The sequence below is a fragment of the Homalodisca vitripennis genome, chromosome 1 (assembly GCF_021130785.1).
Source record: "Homalodisca vitripennis isolate AUS2020 chromosome 1, UT_GWSS_2.1, whole genome shotgun sequence".
Taxonomy (NCBI): domain Eukaryota; kingdom Metazoa; phylum Arthropoda; class Insecta; order Hemiptera; family Cicadellidae; genus Homalodisca; species Homalodisca vitripennis.
In genome coordinates this window covers 151,757,406-151,774,011 of record NC_060207.1, presented here as the reverse complement: position 1 = coordinate 151,774,011, position 16,606 = coordinate 151,757,406, and positions in this window count along the sequence as shown.

Below are 16,606 nucleotides of genomic sequence, written 5' to 3'. Positions count from 1 at the left end.
AGAATTAAATAATTATAAACGTTTATAATATGTAAAACATCTTTTGCCTAAAATAAAAACAAACATTATTGTTTTTTCTAAAATAAATCAAACTACACATGGATATATGTATATCCATGTGTAGTAATATATATATATATATATATATATATATATATATATATATATATATATATATATATATATATATATATATATATATAAAATACTCAAACTGCATAATATCTGCAAAATACAACTTGGAACAGGCGTCGAAAAGCACACAGACATTAATTTAGGAAGCTAACAAAACATAACTAGGATTGTGAGCATTGGCATAGTTCGTTCAATTTCTACGCACTACGCCAGCATTGTGTCCCCTTTAAAATAGTTTTCATAACACACCATTAAACTATCTATGATAGTTCCAAAATAGGCGTAATATCAGGCACAAGTGAAAATGATATACAATGGTGTATTTTTGGTTGTTTTCCGGCCCAGTATTATTCTCCGAGTGGTAAACGTGAAGCCTCCCTCGTTTACTGGGCTAACCCTGGTCTTAATTTCTTCTTGTTTGATTGATACATAAATTTACTATTATTATTTCATTTAATAATCACCTAAAACAGTAAAACATCTATATGCCACGATATAAAGTTTTTGTTTTATATTATTGTTGTAAAATTTCGATTGAATTTATAGTTTTGTAACTATTGTTGCTTAGTTTAATATAACCGGCAGGGGGTTTTGGTGTTATTTGCTTAGTATTTTTATACAAACCGTAAAAATTAACCTATTAATATGTGGTATAATTTTGATTAAATGAACTAAAACCCCTCTTTATAAATAATGCTCATTAAAATATGAAAAAGTTAAATTTTTATGGTAACTCAAATTTGATAATTCCTATGGTAAAAAAAGATAGTGGTGTACCTAGAAAAGATAGTTACGTATGAGAATTTAAGAAATTAGATGACAAAAGCATCCAAAATTTTGTCTAGGTATATGGATTTTACTGGATTTTACTGGTTATGTGATAAATTAATTATTTTAGTGCATACACTTGAAGTAGTACGTAAAATGTAGTTTTAGTAACTACGATTAAGTAAAATACAATTCTTCAGACTTGTAAAATAGTTGTCTGACGTTGTTACTAGCCTTTAAATATATTACTACTTATTTGTTCAATATTTTACTTAATATTACAAACAATATTAAGTAAAAAATATTACTAAGTGGACAATATTACCATACTCAAAACATTATTCAGTAATAACTGCACTCATTTAAACACATGATAAGCTCTATTTTATCTTTAAAATTGATTACAAACCATAAAAGATAGACTAGCTTGAGCTAAAATGGTGTGAATGGGACTGGATGTCAAGTACGTATTGCATCGTAATTCTGTAACGTGCAGTTGACATAGAATAGTATAAAAACGACAACAATATTCAACGTTTCCTCCCTTTTATAATTGTATCTAAATCATACTGACATGTATTAGTATAAGTGATATAATAGGTGACGCGAACGAGCGAAAATAATGGATGTTCCTTTGATTGCAAGTTTAAGGGTTTTAAGTGTCTTATTAGTAAACATAAAGGACGTTTAAAGAGAAATCGTCTATAACATTATTTAAATCCAATTCATCAGAGATACAACAATGTTTATTGTAGCATTACAATAAAGCACTATGCTACTAATTGCTACCTCAAAAACACCATTCACACAAGGGTAGACCTCATTACGGGTGATAATGTGTACAAAATTAATTTATAATTTGCGTGGTAGAAGAGAAATTCATTACTTTATTTTGTTTGTTTGTAACTACACAAGATGTGTATCATTTGAATTTATATGTGATAATAGGGTTTATAAAACTGTATATCAGTTAAAAAAGAAAGAGTAAGACATTTGATATTTAACTAAATGACTTAAAACCCTTTAAATTAAAAAATACGTTTTTCATAAGAATCTGCATTATATAGTAATCCATTTTCAATATCACAGCTTTCTCCCATTGTAAAGTAATTGAATAACTACACCATCATATGACTCTCTTTCATATTCAACTTCTAATGGCCTAGGCGTTACACAATGGTTGGTGTAATTGTAGTTGTAATAATAATTTGTAATGTTATGAATATTATTCATGGATTTATAACTTTTTTAAATCATTCTCAAGCTGAATAGATGAATCAATAACTGAATGTTTAGAACCACATTGTAGTAAACCCATTACAAAGTACAAGTGTTATAATAGGACAAAAAACTTACCCTTTGTCTTTTATTATAATAGGGCAGAAATAATTACCCATTGTCTTTAGTTTTAATGTAGACAGAATAGGTCGCTACTCACCCCTCCACCCCACTCACCACTAAGACACAAGACTCTTGCCATCATTTGTATTCATGGCTTGTTTCTCATTAGTCTCAAAGGGCGTAAATGTCTTGTCTTTTTGTTACATTAGCTGTTGTAATTTGCTTTTGTCACAATGTAGGCTCATTCCGACTTCTATTTCATTATGAAATAAAACGGTTACAACTAACTTATTTTAAATATATTTATTTGTGCAGTGTGGATTTAGATGGTACTGCATAATTTTGTAGTATATCAGGGGAATATCTGACGTAAATAATGTTAATAATTTTAGATATTATAACTAACTACTTTAAATAAGCTCAATAACTTTAACATTATAATTATTTGATCGTTAGCGAAGCCTATTACCCGAGAGACTTGTAACATTTCATTTATGGTTGTCTATACGTACGATATCTCGAAAGCGAACTGACCTTTAGAATTCTTGCATGAAACCTTTTTTCATAGCCAACACTGAGATCAATGATGCATCCATGGTAGCTCCATAGGGCTTTGCCGCGTGTTGGCGAAAAAATATTGCACTGATCTTATGGGTATCTACGATGGCAACGAGAAAATAACACAATTAATAAAATTATAAATGAACAGAGTACAATCGTATGAGACTAAAACATGTCAGAGTTGTATTCATATAATAACAATACAAAAATGATTGAGTGTCATATACAAAAAATTAAACGTTCCATGTTGGTAAAAACATTTATGTTTTGTGCACTCTAATAATACCTCTAATAATTTTGTAATACCCTCCCTACTCACCGAAGCATCATTTCTTATCAATTTATTATCTGCCTGGTTTTTTTGTCTGATTATTTATCTATCTGCAGCACATCTCGAGTAGGAAATGAGCTATAGATTTGTAACTTAGCATGTAACCTCATTGCCTTACCATTATAGTGACTGTCTATTACTGTGCTCAGTAGCTTTTTTAATGCCCAAACCTGTTGTTGGCATAACCAGAGTTCAGTGCCATTAAAAGAAGCAAAGAAGTGAGCAAGAAGGTTGCCGTAATCTAAACATAATTTTTTTAGTTTCTAAGCGAAGCTGCAAGGCTCTATAAAACTATATAAATTAGGGTTGCATGTTTAATCACAGCATAAACGGGAGTAGCATATTTAATTAAACACTCAATTTTGTCAGTGAGAAACGTTTAATATTTATAAAATTTGTCGCATAATAATTTTAAAATTAAATTACCTTACGTCTTATACGGTATCGCGTTATAATGTTCATTTCATAAAGAAGAAAGTGATAACTCTTAGATATATCATTATATACATTTCATTTTCTAAATTTAAAAGTGATAAATAGGCACGAGTTATACACTGTTAAGAACGCAGATCAATAGTTTATTCAAGAAACTACAATTATATTAAAACGTAAACCTATATCAGTTATGATTCGCCAGTTTACCTGATCAAGTTATATAAACGTATTCGTTAGTATTATGTTTTACCTTTAAGCTTCACTGTAAATATAATTTTCAAACCGCAATACATTACGTAATAATACTAAGTGTATGCTTTAAAGGTATATTCGATATAAATATTTCTTGCGTTTTTACGGATCTAATAGCATAATTACTTTTAATAAAGATTAATCAAACCTCATCCATGTCCGAGTTCTGGCGGAGCAAGTATCTTTTGTGTAATAATTATTTATTGAATTAATATGAATACTTTTTAAATTACATCTAACGGGATGATAAATATGAAAGTAACATATGTAGAAATTACAAACTATCACAACAGTGTGCTAAACGAATTATTGTACTGTTGGAAAGATTTAGCTGTTCAAAAGATCCAACTATAAAATACACATTAAAGTTCCGTTAATACAGCGTGGTCAAGGCATGCCGAATTATCAAATATACCGGATTATTGGATATAAATCAGAGAAACAGTGTAGACAAAATAAATGTACTAATGATCACAGTAAAATAATTTTTTACTATTCACGTTTCACCTTCAGGTATTACTCGTGATATGTGGATATATAAGCACTATCTTTTACAACGGTCTATTTATAGTAACTGTTTACCGTACTGAACACGGTTAAGGTCGAGGGCGCGAACATCCGGTTCTTCACAACCTTGAACCTTAATGCCACAGCCGGTCTACGACTGCTTGCCTATCTCAGAAGGCAGTGGCAAGATGTCAGTCGTTTGGAGTCGTCCTTTCATCACAAACCTGTGCTGAGCACATTAACTGTGAAAATAATCTACCATTATTAGACTCAATGGAATTGATACGAAAATACGAAAGTGAAACTGGTTTCACAGGCTGACAAAGCAAAGTGTTCAACCCATGGAGACTTTATAGTATCTTTCATGGCATATTCGAAATCGAATTTATAATTAAAACAAGCCGTTGTTTTGAGATTTTACTTGTAAGGTACAGTGTGACATGTTTATTCTTTAACTTAACATTCCTTCGAAAAAAAATTTAGAGGCCAAACTTAAAAACTTGGTATATACAAGTATCCTTCCATATACAAGTATATTCCTTTATTATCCCCATAGTTACCAGTGACGCTATTTCAACTCTGAGTCTATTCAGATTTAATAGTCTTGTAGGAGCTGCTTCTAGACGGCGGCATCACAAGCTCCTTATCAACCACCTTTGTTTGATCTAGGCTCGGACAACCTTCCTTAGAAATGCCACTCTTGGAAAAGATGTACCTGTTATATTATTATCTTCAATATTTTTTTTAATCAGATATATAAATTACATAAAAATACATACACATTATGCATGATTTTGGGCATTGGTTTAGCATCAGTTCTATTAGGCTTTATGAAATACTTTATATTTTAAGATATAATTTTATCTTCATTGTTTAATATTGATTATTTATAACATGAAAATAAATATTAATGAAATCCGATGAAGGTATTGTGTAGGTAAATTACAAGTTCTACTCTGTAGTTCATGGTTATCTGAGTTTGTACCGAAATCAAAGTCCAAACTGGTATGAACCCTTAGTACCAACAACAATTTACACACAGCTACATGCATTTTTACATTTATAAATAATGTGCTATGGTAAAAATAGATATTCTCAATAAAAACCATTAATATAAATTATTTAAACGTATAATGCTGTAGTGAATAATTCATATAAGACCCATTAGATATTCTTACACACTAGGCGACAATACGAAACCCTCCCTAATTTTTAATAACTTACATTTCTTATAACTCCACCTGTGTCGATAAAAGTGGCAATGAGCGTCGTATAAATATATTTCCCTGGAGTAAAATTAAGTTAGTAAGAGTCTTAGAAGTCTTAAGGCCTCCGGAGATCAAGGGGAAACCAAATTTACATACAACTTCTGCTCGCATAATGGATGAATGGAATTAAAACTCGCATATTATTTCTACTGATATAGAATGAACTTTTAACTGAATATCTGAGATCTTTTTGCATATTTAATAACTTTGTCTTATAACAAAATCCGATTGAGACCATACAAATTGCACTTTTCTCAGGTGGATAAATAAGCAAATACATGACTACAAACTCGGTTAAACTAAACAAAACAACAAATCATTGTCACTTTTAAAATTCAGGAATATCCTCGTGAACACTCAGTTAACAACGGATTTTGTTCTGAGTTTTTTAGCCTCATTTATAATAAGTTTCAGTTTCATTGAACGTTTGACTTGGAAATAACTTTTATAGCTTTAATACAACATGTTTGTTGTGATTTCAGAGCTCTGCATGTCAATAAGTTATTGTATGTTATGTTGTTATTAACAAACTTTTTGAATGCGTGTTAGTTATCTACTGAGAATATATAATATACAGGTATATCAGTACTACTGTAAAATTATGAAAACGTGTTATATACAAGTGTCATTGATGAAAAGTATTGAGTAAAGGAAATTAATATTAAGAAATATAATAATTTATTTCTTTATCATATGTAAGTAGGTGCATAACTCTTTTTCAAAATGATAAATGATATTTTATGGAACAAATATAATTTAATCTTGGTGTAGCCTTTAAGACTGAGTCGTGGGAGAAAAATGTGTGTTGATTTCTGTACTTATAGCATATTTTGAAACTCTTGCATCGTTAGGAAAATCATAAAACAATATTCCCTACATCCTAGAGCTTATCAGATATCAGTTCTCGATATGAAAATGGGCTGTTGAGTCTGCATTAGTGAGTCTAGATTGAATTCCATTTGTCGAGGCAAATACAAACAATCAATCACTAATAACACTATTCGCTGTAAACACTATTACATATATATATATATATATATATATATATATATATATATATATTATGTAGATGTTGACACGATCAGCTTATACAAAAAGTAATAATAAATCAATTAAAATATTTTAAGCATAAGTATTATATATAAAGTATTATATTGGAGGGAAATAGATGCAAACAGGGTATAGAGGAGTCTTCTTATCCATCTAACATTACATACCTTCGTTTGAACTTGAAAAAATATGCAAGGCGCTTTTTAAAGACCCATACGAAATACTCGGCTCAGGCCAAGATAGGGAAGTTCCTGGTCATAAACGTTTTTATTACAGCTTTATATTGCCTATTAAGAATGATGAGACTGTGTCCGAAGTTTGGATATTCAAGTTTGAAACAATGTACAACACGATATCATTATCCACCCTTATGATGTCAAGGGGGGTAGATTTCGAGCAGGAAATAATTTTTCATGATATATTTATTGAATTTTAATCCCAAACAAACACTGTATTGTGTACACATAAAAAGTAATGTATTAGTGGGTTAGACGTTTCTAGTTTTTTGTAGCTCTGCATATTAGGAGATTTAGGGACTGAGTTTTTGTGCCAAAAAAAGTTTTCCCCCATATGTTTAGACTTTGTTTATTATAAGAATCGTTATTCTAAGATCAGGACACATCCAGTGGTAGAGACAAAAACAGGTTATCTTAAATAACTATTTAGTTTTTGTGGATGGATCCTTTCAGTAACAAAGTTGTCAAATAATTGAAATAAAGGGAGATCAAACTAAAATTACTGATCTCAAATTTCCTGATTAACACATAGGTAACTGAAAGACTCAAATGTTTTTAAACACGGTAGACTCTTAAAAATGTAATAGTAATAATTAGATTATCCAATATTAATATATAAATTTCAAACCATAAGTGAAATTTTCTGTGTGTTTACTTAAGTTGTAGATACTTACACAGATATTTTTATATTTATTTTAAAACTATTATTTTAGGCAATATTATTAAATTTATAGTGTTTTACCAAAAGTACAAAAAAACTATTTCCTTAATTTATAAATGAATAATAAGTAAGAGATTCCAATAAATGTTCATATAATAAAATGTTCATGTAACTATATGAAAATACTGTAAAATTTACAACATACAAAGCTCATTAAATTACGTGTAAAAATGTTGTCAGTTAGGTTAAGTGTATTCTTCTTGTTTAGATAATCTCTTATATGAAGCTGAACTTTCCGCAAAAGTGTATTATTATTATTATACTTAAGATAATTAATAATATAATTGTTTTAAAATAATTTTGTTCAGAAAAAACTCAATTATTATTATTGTAATTTTTGGATTTTGTTTATTTTTAAATGTATACACCTGTCAAAGATTGTAGGTTGTAAAGACCAACAACAAGCCTCTAACTACCCATTAGGAACTGGCGTACCCATTAATTTCTTGTCTAATCCGCCAGCCGTGCAGATGGAAGTCTGAATAATTGTGTAGAGACTCTTGTGAATATGTCTCTATTAAAGTACCTGTGAAGGAATATATTTTCCTAAGTAAATAAACAGAAATTATAGATTATACGTAGAGATGTTCCTATTGGTTTAACATACATTTTTTAGAAAATTTTGGATACAATTTTTACATGCTGTAGACAAATAAAATACTAATATGTATTTGAGCGAACCTACTAATGTTTTTACAATAGCAATATGCATAAAGTGAAATATATATATATATATATATATATATATATATATATATATATATATATATATATATATATATATATATATATATATATATATTTACATAATAGTAAATTAATTGATCCAGTTAAACGTATTCAGTATTAAAGCATTTTAAACTCTGTAAAATTTTTAAATTAGGTATTTTGAAATACCGGTTCGTTTTATAACCTAATTTTTTAAAGTATTATTTTCTTAACGCCATAGTATCCCAAAATATATTATTTATGTTTCTTTAAGTAATATGTATCTAGTGGACTAGTGTAATACACTATATAGAAAATATAAAGCAACTTTTAAATCACACAAAGTGAGATTTCACTTATGAATGTAAAGTAAACTATACCGACGACTAACACATGCTTTAAAGGAATACTGAAAATACAAATTTCTACCTTTATTGCTGTGTCCAGAGCAGCAGTTCAATTTTATGCATGTATGGACGTGAAAAGTCCACGTTTGGTTTATCGGCTTTAGCAAGTGGGCTGTTCGAAACCGCCGGGTATTGAGTCACATATGTACACTCATATAAAATATTTTTTTATAAATCTTACTTTATAACCTCAGCTAATCATTTAGCCCATAATATAGATCTGTGCTAGACCGGGGAAGTCATATCCGAAGTGCCTCTATTTATATTTAACTTTAATCTTATATATATATATATATATATATATATATATATATATATATATATATATACACGAGGTAGTGAATCGTCACACCGTTTTCGTGTAACATACTTTACTAAGCATTCATTCAACATTTCAATTCTGTAGCTAATTTAATTCTTGAGATGTCCTGTACACATATAGACAACTATAAAGAAAATAGTTGTTTAAAGCAAAAATAAATTACGTCGACTAATTCCAATATAGACTAAAAACCATAAGTTAACCATAACTTTTGTGTTGCAGCTTTGTACGATATCTTTTACTGTTTTAAAATGGCGGCAATTCATTGCTTGCCAAAATAATGGATGAAAGTAAATTATTATGCATTGTAACATAAAAAAAGTTTTATAATTTTCAGAACATTTGCAATAATGTTTGGTCATACACGTTCTTTGATGTATGGTAAGATTTATAGAAAGCGGGCGTACCAAAGTTTTAAATAGTATACACAATTTTGGGAATAATTGTAAACACGACATATACCGTTGATCTAAATAGATCAGAATAAACGTAGTGAAGATATAGTGTTTACACATAGCGTGGTTGATTTATTTACCCAATTTTAAGCAAACACCCTTGTGAAGACGGAGGAGCTTAGCATCTGTGTGACATTTTTGTATTAAAAATCTCATAACATAAATAAAATTTATACATTTCTTAAAATGTTAAAACACTTTTGAATGATGAATCTCCAGAGATAACATTTAGAGTTGACGACCACATGTAAAATCTTACTTTCCTCCAAATAAGCCGGAATGGATATTTTATTTCTGATGTTAAAACGATTTAAAGAGTTCATTTTGAGCTTCTTCGTCGTGGACTTGGTTTCAGATTGGTTCAGATGACCATACTACAGAGTCCAGAATTTAAGCCTGTGACAGCGCCAGATTGCAGACGGTGCACTACGAGGAATATAAACTGAGGTAAACCTAAAGTTTAAAATCATTATTACTCTTATTATTACTGATCCAACATATATGATAGTCAAAAAACAACATGAGATTATGTTAATTTGTTACAGGGTTTTACTTCCTTAGAACACTTACTTTACGTCCTATTTAATACGAACACAAAAGAACGCACATTTGAGTTTTCACCTGACATTAAGCCATATTAAACTAACTCTGTAATAATTAAAAATCTTAATATCACACATGAATTGGATGAAACACTGTTTACCCATTATATCTTTCAATATTATAGGTGTAAATAAGTAAGTCAAAATACGTACCTATATATACCTTGCACTACGTTTTATTAGTTTTTGAAATAAAACGTGAAATCTAGCAATACTTTTTGGAGTATATAATGCACAACGCTTCAATTATGAGACTAAGACTTTGTGTATCTCGAAGGTTTTAGTGCAATAAGGGTAGGAATTTTAAAGCTCCAAAACTGAACACCGATATAGAGCGTGCCTAAAAGCAGTGGAGACAGGAATATATTTCAACTGGATATTTTTCAAATGAAAAATAACAGAAAACTAATTACTAAGCTCTACAAAACAAACCATGGTTTGGATACTTTTTGCAGGACATAACAATAAAGAGATATATTTTTGTGGGTTTTGCTATTTACCTCTTGTTGTAACATCGATGAAATTACAGGAGAAAGCGGCAGAGAGTGAAAGCTGTTATGGTTACCGCTAAGGAGAGGTTATTGACTCAGATGTGCTGAATTCACTCAAAGAAGAACCGGAGCTGGCACAGTTAGCATAAAAAGTGCATCGCATCCAGAAGAGTGCAAATGGCAAGATGATTCTGGAAATAGATAGGATAGAGTTAATCTTACCCACGAAGAGTCACTTCAAAATGATGGATAGTAAGATCCAAGATCTAGCAGTTGTCAAAGTTCTAAGCCATGAGTTCGAGATAGGAGTCAGGAACTTGGAAGAATTAGCGACGGCCGAAGATGTCCACACTGCACTTTGCAGTAAACTTGGCGATTTAGTAGCTGGCTCAGGAGTGAACTCCATCCGCAAGGCATACGGGGAAACGCAAACGGCAGTGTTTCACTTTCTAGCCGATCAAGCAAGAAACTTGGTAGAGACGCGGCATGTAATGGAAGGATGGATCAACTCCATACATTAAAAAGAGTCTATGAAGAGATGCTTTAGCTGCTGGTCTTTACGTAACATTGCTGGTGGATGCCCAGGCCGAGACCGGTCAGTCCTGTGCTTGAAGTGTGGCGAAACGGGTCATAATAATAAACGGGTCCGAGATGTGTGTTATTCAATGGCAGTAGGAGTGAGGAGCACTCATCTAACAACTACAACTGCCCGCCCTCTATAGTGGCGCTGAAATAGAGAAGGAAATGAGAGTGTTTGAGATGGAAATAGACATTGCGATGACTATCACACAGAACAATACAAGTACCCCGCCCAATGGCAGTACTGGATTTAGGAATCAACCCGGAGAGCCGCTATGTAGGTATCCCGTAAAGAAAGAGATCTTTACAGGACAGCTCTAAAAGCAGGGACGCACTTTTTTCATTGGTGGAGATTCAAGGAGTATAAATATTCAGTGTATACGTACCGCCAGGCCTCGAAGATGAAGAATTTGATACTCTTCTGATAAGACTGCTTAATGCGACAACCGGTCTAAGGCCTCAAATCGTGGCTGGAGACTTCAATGCCTGGTCAATGTTTAAGGAAGTATAAGAACCAATAAGCATGACGAGCGCCTGGACCTCGTTGTGACATACAACGGCATCACACCAACGTTTTAAACAGCAGAGAGTACATCATGCATCTACGTCACACTCGTTAATGAGGATCTGATGGCTCGCATTAGCTCCTGGAAGGTGAGCAATATCTACGCCCACAGCGACCATAATGCTATTTCTACGAAGTGGTGTACACACGAGAGGATCGTTTCAATTCAATGGTGGATATAATGCAAACACAATAATTGCATTATATAAAAAATAACTTAACCTTGCATTATATATATAAAAATTATTTTTATATACGTAATACTAGTTTATAGTGATAATTTAAGGGTATATCAGTGAAATTTAATTTTAAATGCCTTTATTAAAGAGGCTGGCCTAGAGCTATCAAGTACAACGCCTACGACTCTAGGTTCAAGTAAGTACCCTGGTTCAAGTACCTACGACTTAATAAGGAAGGATACATAAAAAAAGATTTCTGTAACGAAAATATTACTAATATTATGAAAAAATTGTTAAAGTAATTTTAAGTGATCCATAAGGTGTTGTAAAGTTTATTACAAAAATATAAAAGAATATTGGGTTAAGAACTACAGGTTGAATGTACTAAATTAAACTTTACGTAATACATACTATCCTCTGTACATAATATTACTGCATATAATTATAAAGGAACCAATAAATTGTTAAAGTACATAGTTTTCAATAAGTACATTGTATGAAAGATTAAAACTACCCAAACGAAACATATGACTACTGCAGAAATTAAGTTAAATTTTACGATGTTTGCAAATAACATGACATGCTTTACGGCCGAAGCTGCTGTTGGTCATATAAAGGGAACTCATATGAAGCAAGTCATGGACCAAGCACTGAAGCATCACTGGGGTAATAATAGTTTGATGTCTAAATCTGGAGAGTAAACGTAGAAAAACTCAAACACATGTGGATTAGCAGTATTAAAGCATGTAAACAAGAATTGTATTTTACCAGCATACGAAATAATTTATAATAATATTAAAGTTTATTAAAGTAGTCTATAAAGTTTAAAGTAGTGCAGCAATAATGTTATACACATAAAGAAGCTTTGGTTAGAAGGGTAGATTCAATTCTGTTGAGTTTAGCTCCAGTTCACCTTCCTCTTAGACGCTGTCACAGACTTGACCCCTGGAGTCTAGTCATGTTCGTCTGTACAGATCCAAAAAAGTCAGTGACAATAAATCTAAAATGAACTCTTTACATCGTTTCCACATCAGACACTCTTAGGCTACAAAATAATTATACTTTTAATCTAGTTGAAGAGTTATTCTCATTGTTTCAGCAGGTACACATTAAATGCAATAAAATATTTTGGGCATGACCCAGTAAGGCGGAGCAACTGAGCTTTCATCTCATAACCCAGCTATACCGAAAACTTTGATTCAATGTTAATTATGAGTTTAGCTCCAGTTCACCGTCCTACTTCAATGTCGCACTCAGAGTTTCGCATGTGTTGACGTAAAAATCGGTCTATTGCATATTACTCCTTACAAAGTGACCAGATTGCGAAAATGATCTGATTCTTAAAAGATGGCTATTACAAACTGAAAACTAGCTTGTGTCTGCCACATATTTGTTTACAATTAAGTTTTGGTCACTTATGTATTAAGTAGTTTTGATATAAATATGCCTATTGAAATGGCTTTCACGACGGAATATCACTCTTTGAAAGATTTTTGAGATTGTCATTACTCCTAGAATAGAAAACCATCTTAACCCGAAAATTTTTCTATAAATATAATGTATATATATAATATATATATATATATATATATATATATATATATATATATATATATATATATATATATCTCAGAAGAAGTATACAGAATGAATATGACTTAGAATGATATTATTTTATGACTGTTTACAAGGGATTATAATAAATGAATAATTTTGTGATATTCGATGAGAATGAAATAATAGAGAAATAAAGTATATCTAACAGTAGAACATTTGATTAGCGTTATATTTATGAGTAAATAATCAAATATATCTAAGAATTCAATTACACAAAGGCCAATTATAACACAAAGGACAACAAAATAGCCACATACACTTCCGAACAGTATTTCCCAACTACTATCTCATTTGGTTAAGTTTTGTGACTTCCGGCTTGCAAGTTGTCAGGAAAACTACCAGCATTACTGAGTTTGCTAAATTTAATTAATAGGAACAGATTATAAATGTTCATTAAATAAAATTATATTTATAATTTAAACTTCTTTATTACTATTTAAATAATATTTTTCATTGAGAAAAATTATTACTAATTATTTTTATAGGGGTATGTAGATTCAATTATTTCATTATTGTAATCGTTAAATAAATAATAAAACGCAGAGGTTCTCAATAACATTTGCTATCAGAAAATCAAAAATTGATATCAATACGTAGAGACTGTGCTGTCTCTGACCAATAGTGATAATAATGATTCCAGAACCTAGAAAAAGATCCGATGAGGTTTGTATGGAAAGTATATCCATATTTATAATTATATTGACATATATTAATGTGAAGGTAACTTACTTCTTTAAATCAACTACTCTCTTTAAACCTTCAAATAAATAAATATAGACCCTTTATTACACAGAAGTTACAGAGGTACCAAAATGGAGAGTCTCCAGCATCTGAAACTTCTACAGGTTTTCTTTAACAGCCACTTTCAGTATCTTTATACAATTATATTTTGATTCACAGAGATTAAAAATATTTTGTTTTGCATTTAGGTAATACCTATGTGCATTCAGAATTTATACAATGTTAACACTAATATAACGATTAAATCTTATATAGATTTGGTAATAAATGAGCCCAAATATCTTTTATTTTAAAGAGTGTTTATACTAAATCTAACTGATATATTATGTGAATTAAGTATTTTCTTCTAATAAATACAAGTACAAAATAAAGTTTTAAAATATATTACTTATAGTAAGGAAATGCAAAGGTTTGTGATTAAAAATAAAACTATAGCTGAATCCCTTCATGCAAGCCGTGTCCGCCTCTTGAGCTATATCACTGTGTCACATTCAGGGCTTCCGCAATATGTAATCCTGTCACTTCAGGCGAACCCTTGAACATTACTTTGTTCTTAAAATGGTAATATTTCTTACAGAAAATAGTGTTTTAATTAAAGTGAACCCAAATTTTGTTACATTTAAAGTAAACTATTTCTTATAAAATAACGCAATTAACATAATTGTGAATTTCAATGTGTTTGTTTTGTTATCTGTTGAAAGATATAAATATGAATAAGGTAATTTAAACTAATATAATCGTCGAAAATTTAATTTCTCCCAAAACTACAATTTTTTACATTGGATTAGTAAACCCACATAAAAATACTGAAATATATTAAACTGTCCCTTGTCTTATGTTTCATAATCAGCATTGGCCTATTTACAATTTAGAATTTTAGTTATTTTGGAAATAAAAGTTTAAAGAAATAGAATTTCTAAAGCATTTAGTCAAAATAAGATGTGAATTTGTAAAATATCCCAATTAGCTAAACCTTCCTTCAATTGGTTAACATATCGAGGCAATTAAATTTAATTTTGACACGACACCAAATGAACTTCTATTAAAAGCAACTGTTATTGAGTTTTAAAGGATTGATCTTAAAGTTTAGCTGTTACTTGACAGTAGGTTGTTGTATTGCTAAGACAAAATTGTATTTTGTTACTTTGAAAAAAAGTACATTTATATGAATGTGGAGGGAGTGAAGGTACAAAAACCTTGACTCAAATAATTGCAAACACATATACTAGTTAATAATACTCTAAATCAGATAATCGATATCGGTGGGAAATATACTTGTACAATGACCATACATATTTGACAAATTGTGTCACAAGATAGGGGATTGCAATTTGAAAATTTCAAGTGGCCTTCCTTTTCCCCTCTTTGGGGGTGGGAGAAATACTTTTATCCTTCAAAAAGTTCACAAAAGTATTTTAATAGGCATAGTGAAGTATTTATACACTTGCCGGACATATAAGAGGTATATAGCCTACGTTTGCCACGAGATGATGTGAAAGAGCAATTTAATATTTAAATTCATACAAACAACTTAAGTTAATATTTTAAAATTTGCTACAGCTTTAAGGGATGCAGTATATATATATATATATATATATATATATATATATATATATATATATACATATATATATATATACATTAAATTGTATAAATGCCAATAGCCTTATTTAATTTCAATAAACATTGAATCACAAAAAGTACTCACTCCGCGGGGAGTCGAACCCGGATCCCTCACTTGCCGGGTGAATGTGCTACTATTACACTACAGAGCGCTTACTTTTTTCGATTCAATTATGTAGTATTTGGCCGTATCTGTCACATATGCGTTTAAATAAGCAAACTAACATATGATCGGAAGACGAAATACCTGTCAAACGACTTTTATTTACATTAAATTGTATAAATGCCAATAGACTTATTTAAACATATATATATATATATATATATATATATATATATATATATATATATATATATATATATACTAATGCACTTTTGAGACTCTACTTTTTCCTGGGGAAGATTATTGAGCTGAGTAAAACTCCTACTTGAGTGCCAATGTGAGGATTAGATTTAATGAGAGTGTGTGGTAAAATTCATCAGAGTTGAAATAAGTAGTCATGAATATGGATGAGGTTTTATCTACAGCGCTTATCTACTCATGTTCAGGGGATACGCCACCGAGCGACCTACGTCACTTACACAAGGCTTACTAGTATGTGTCATGATTTTCAGTGTTTCTTATATTTATGTGTCGTATTATTTGACCACGAAGATTAATAAATTTTACCTAAAAGTGTTCCTGAAAATTCTCATTTGCACACTGGTTGTA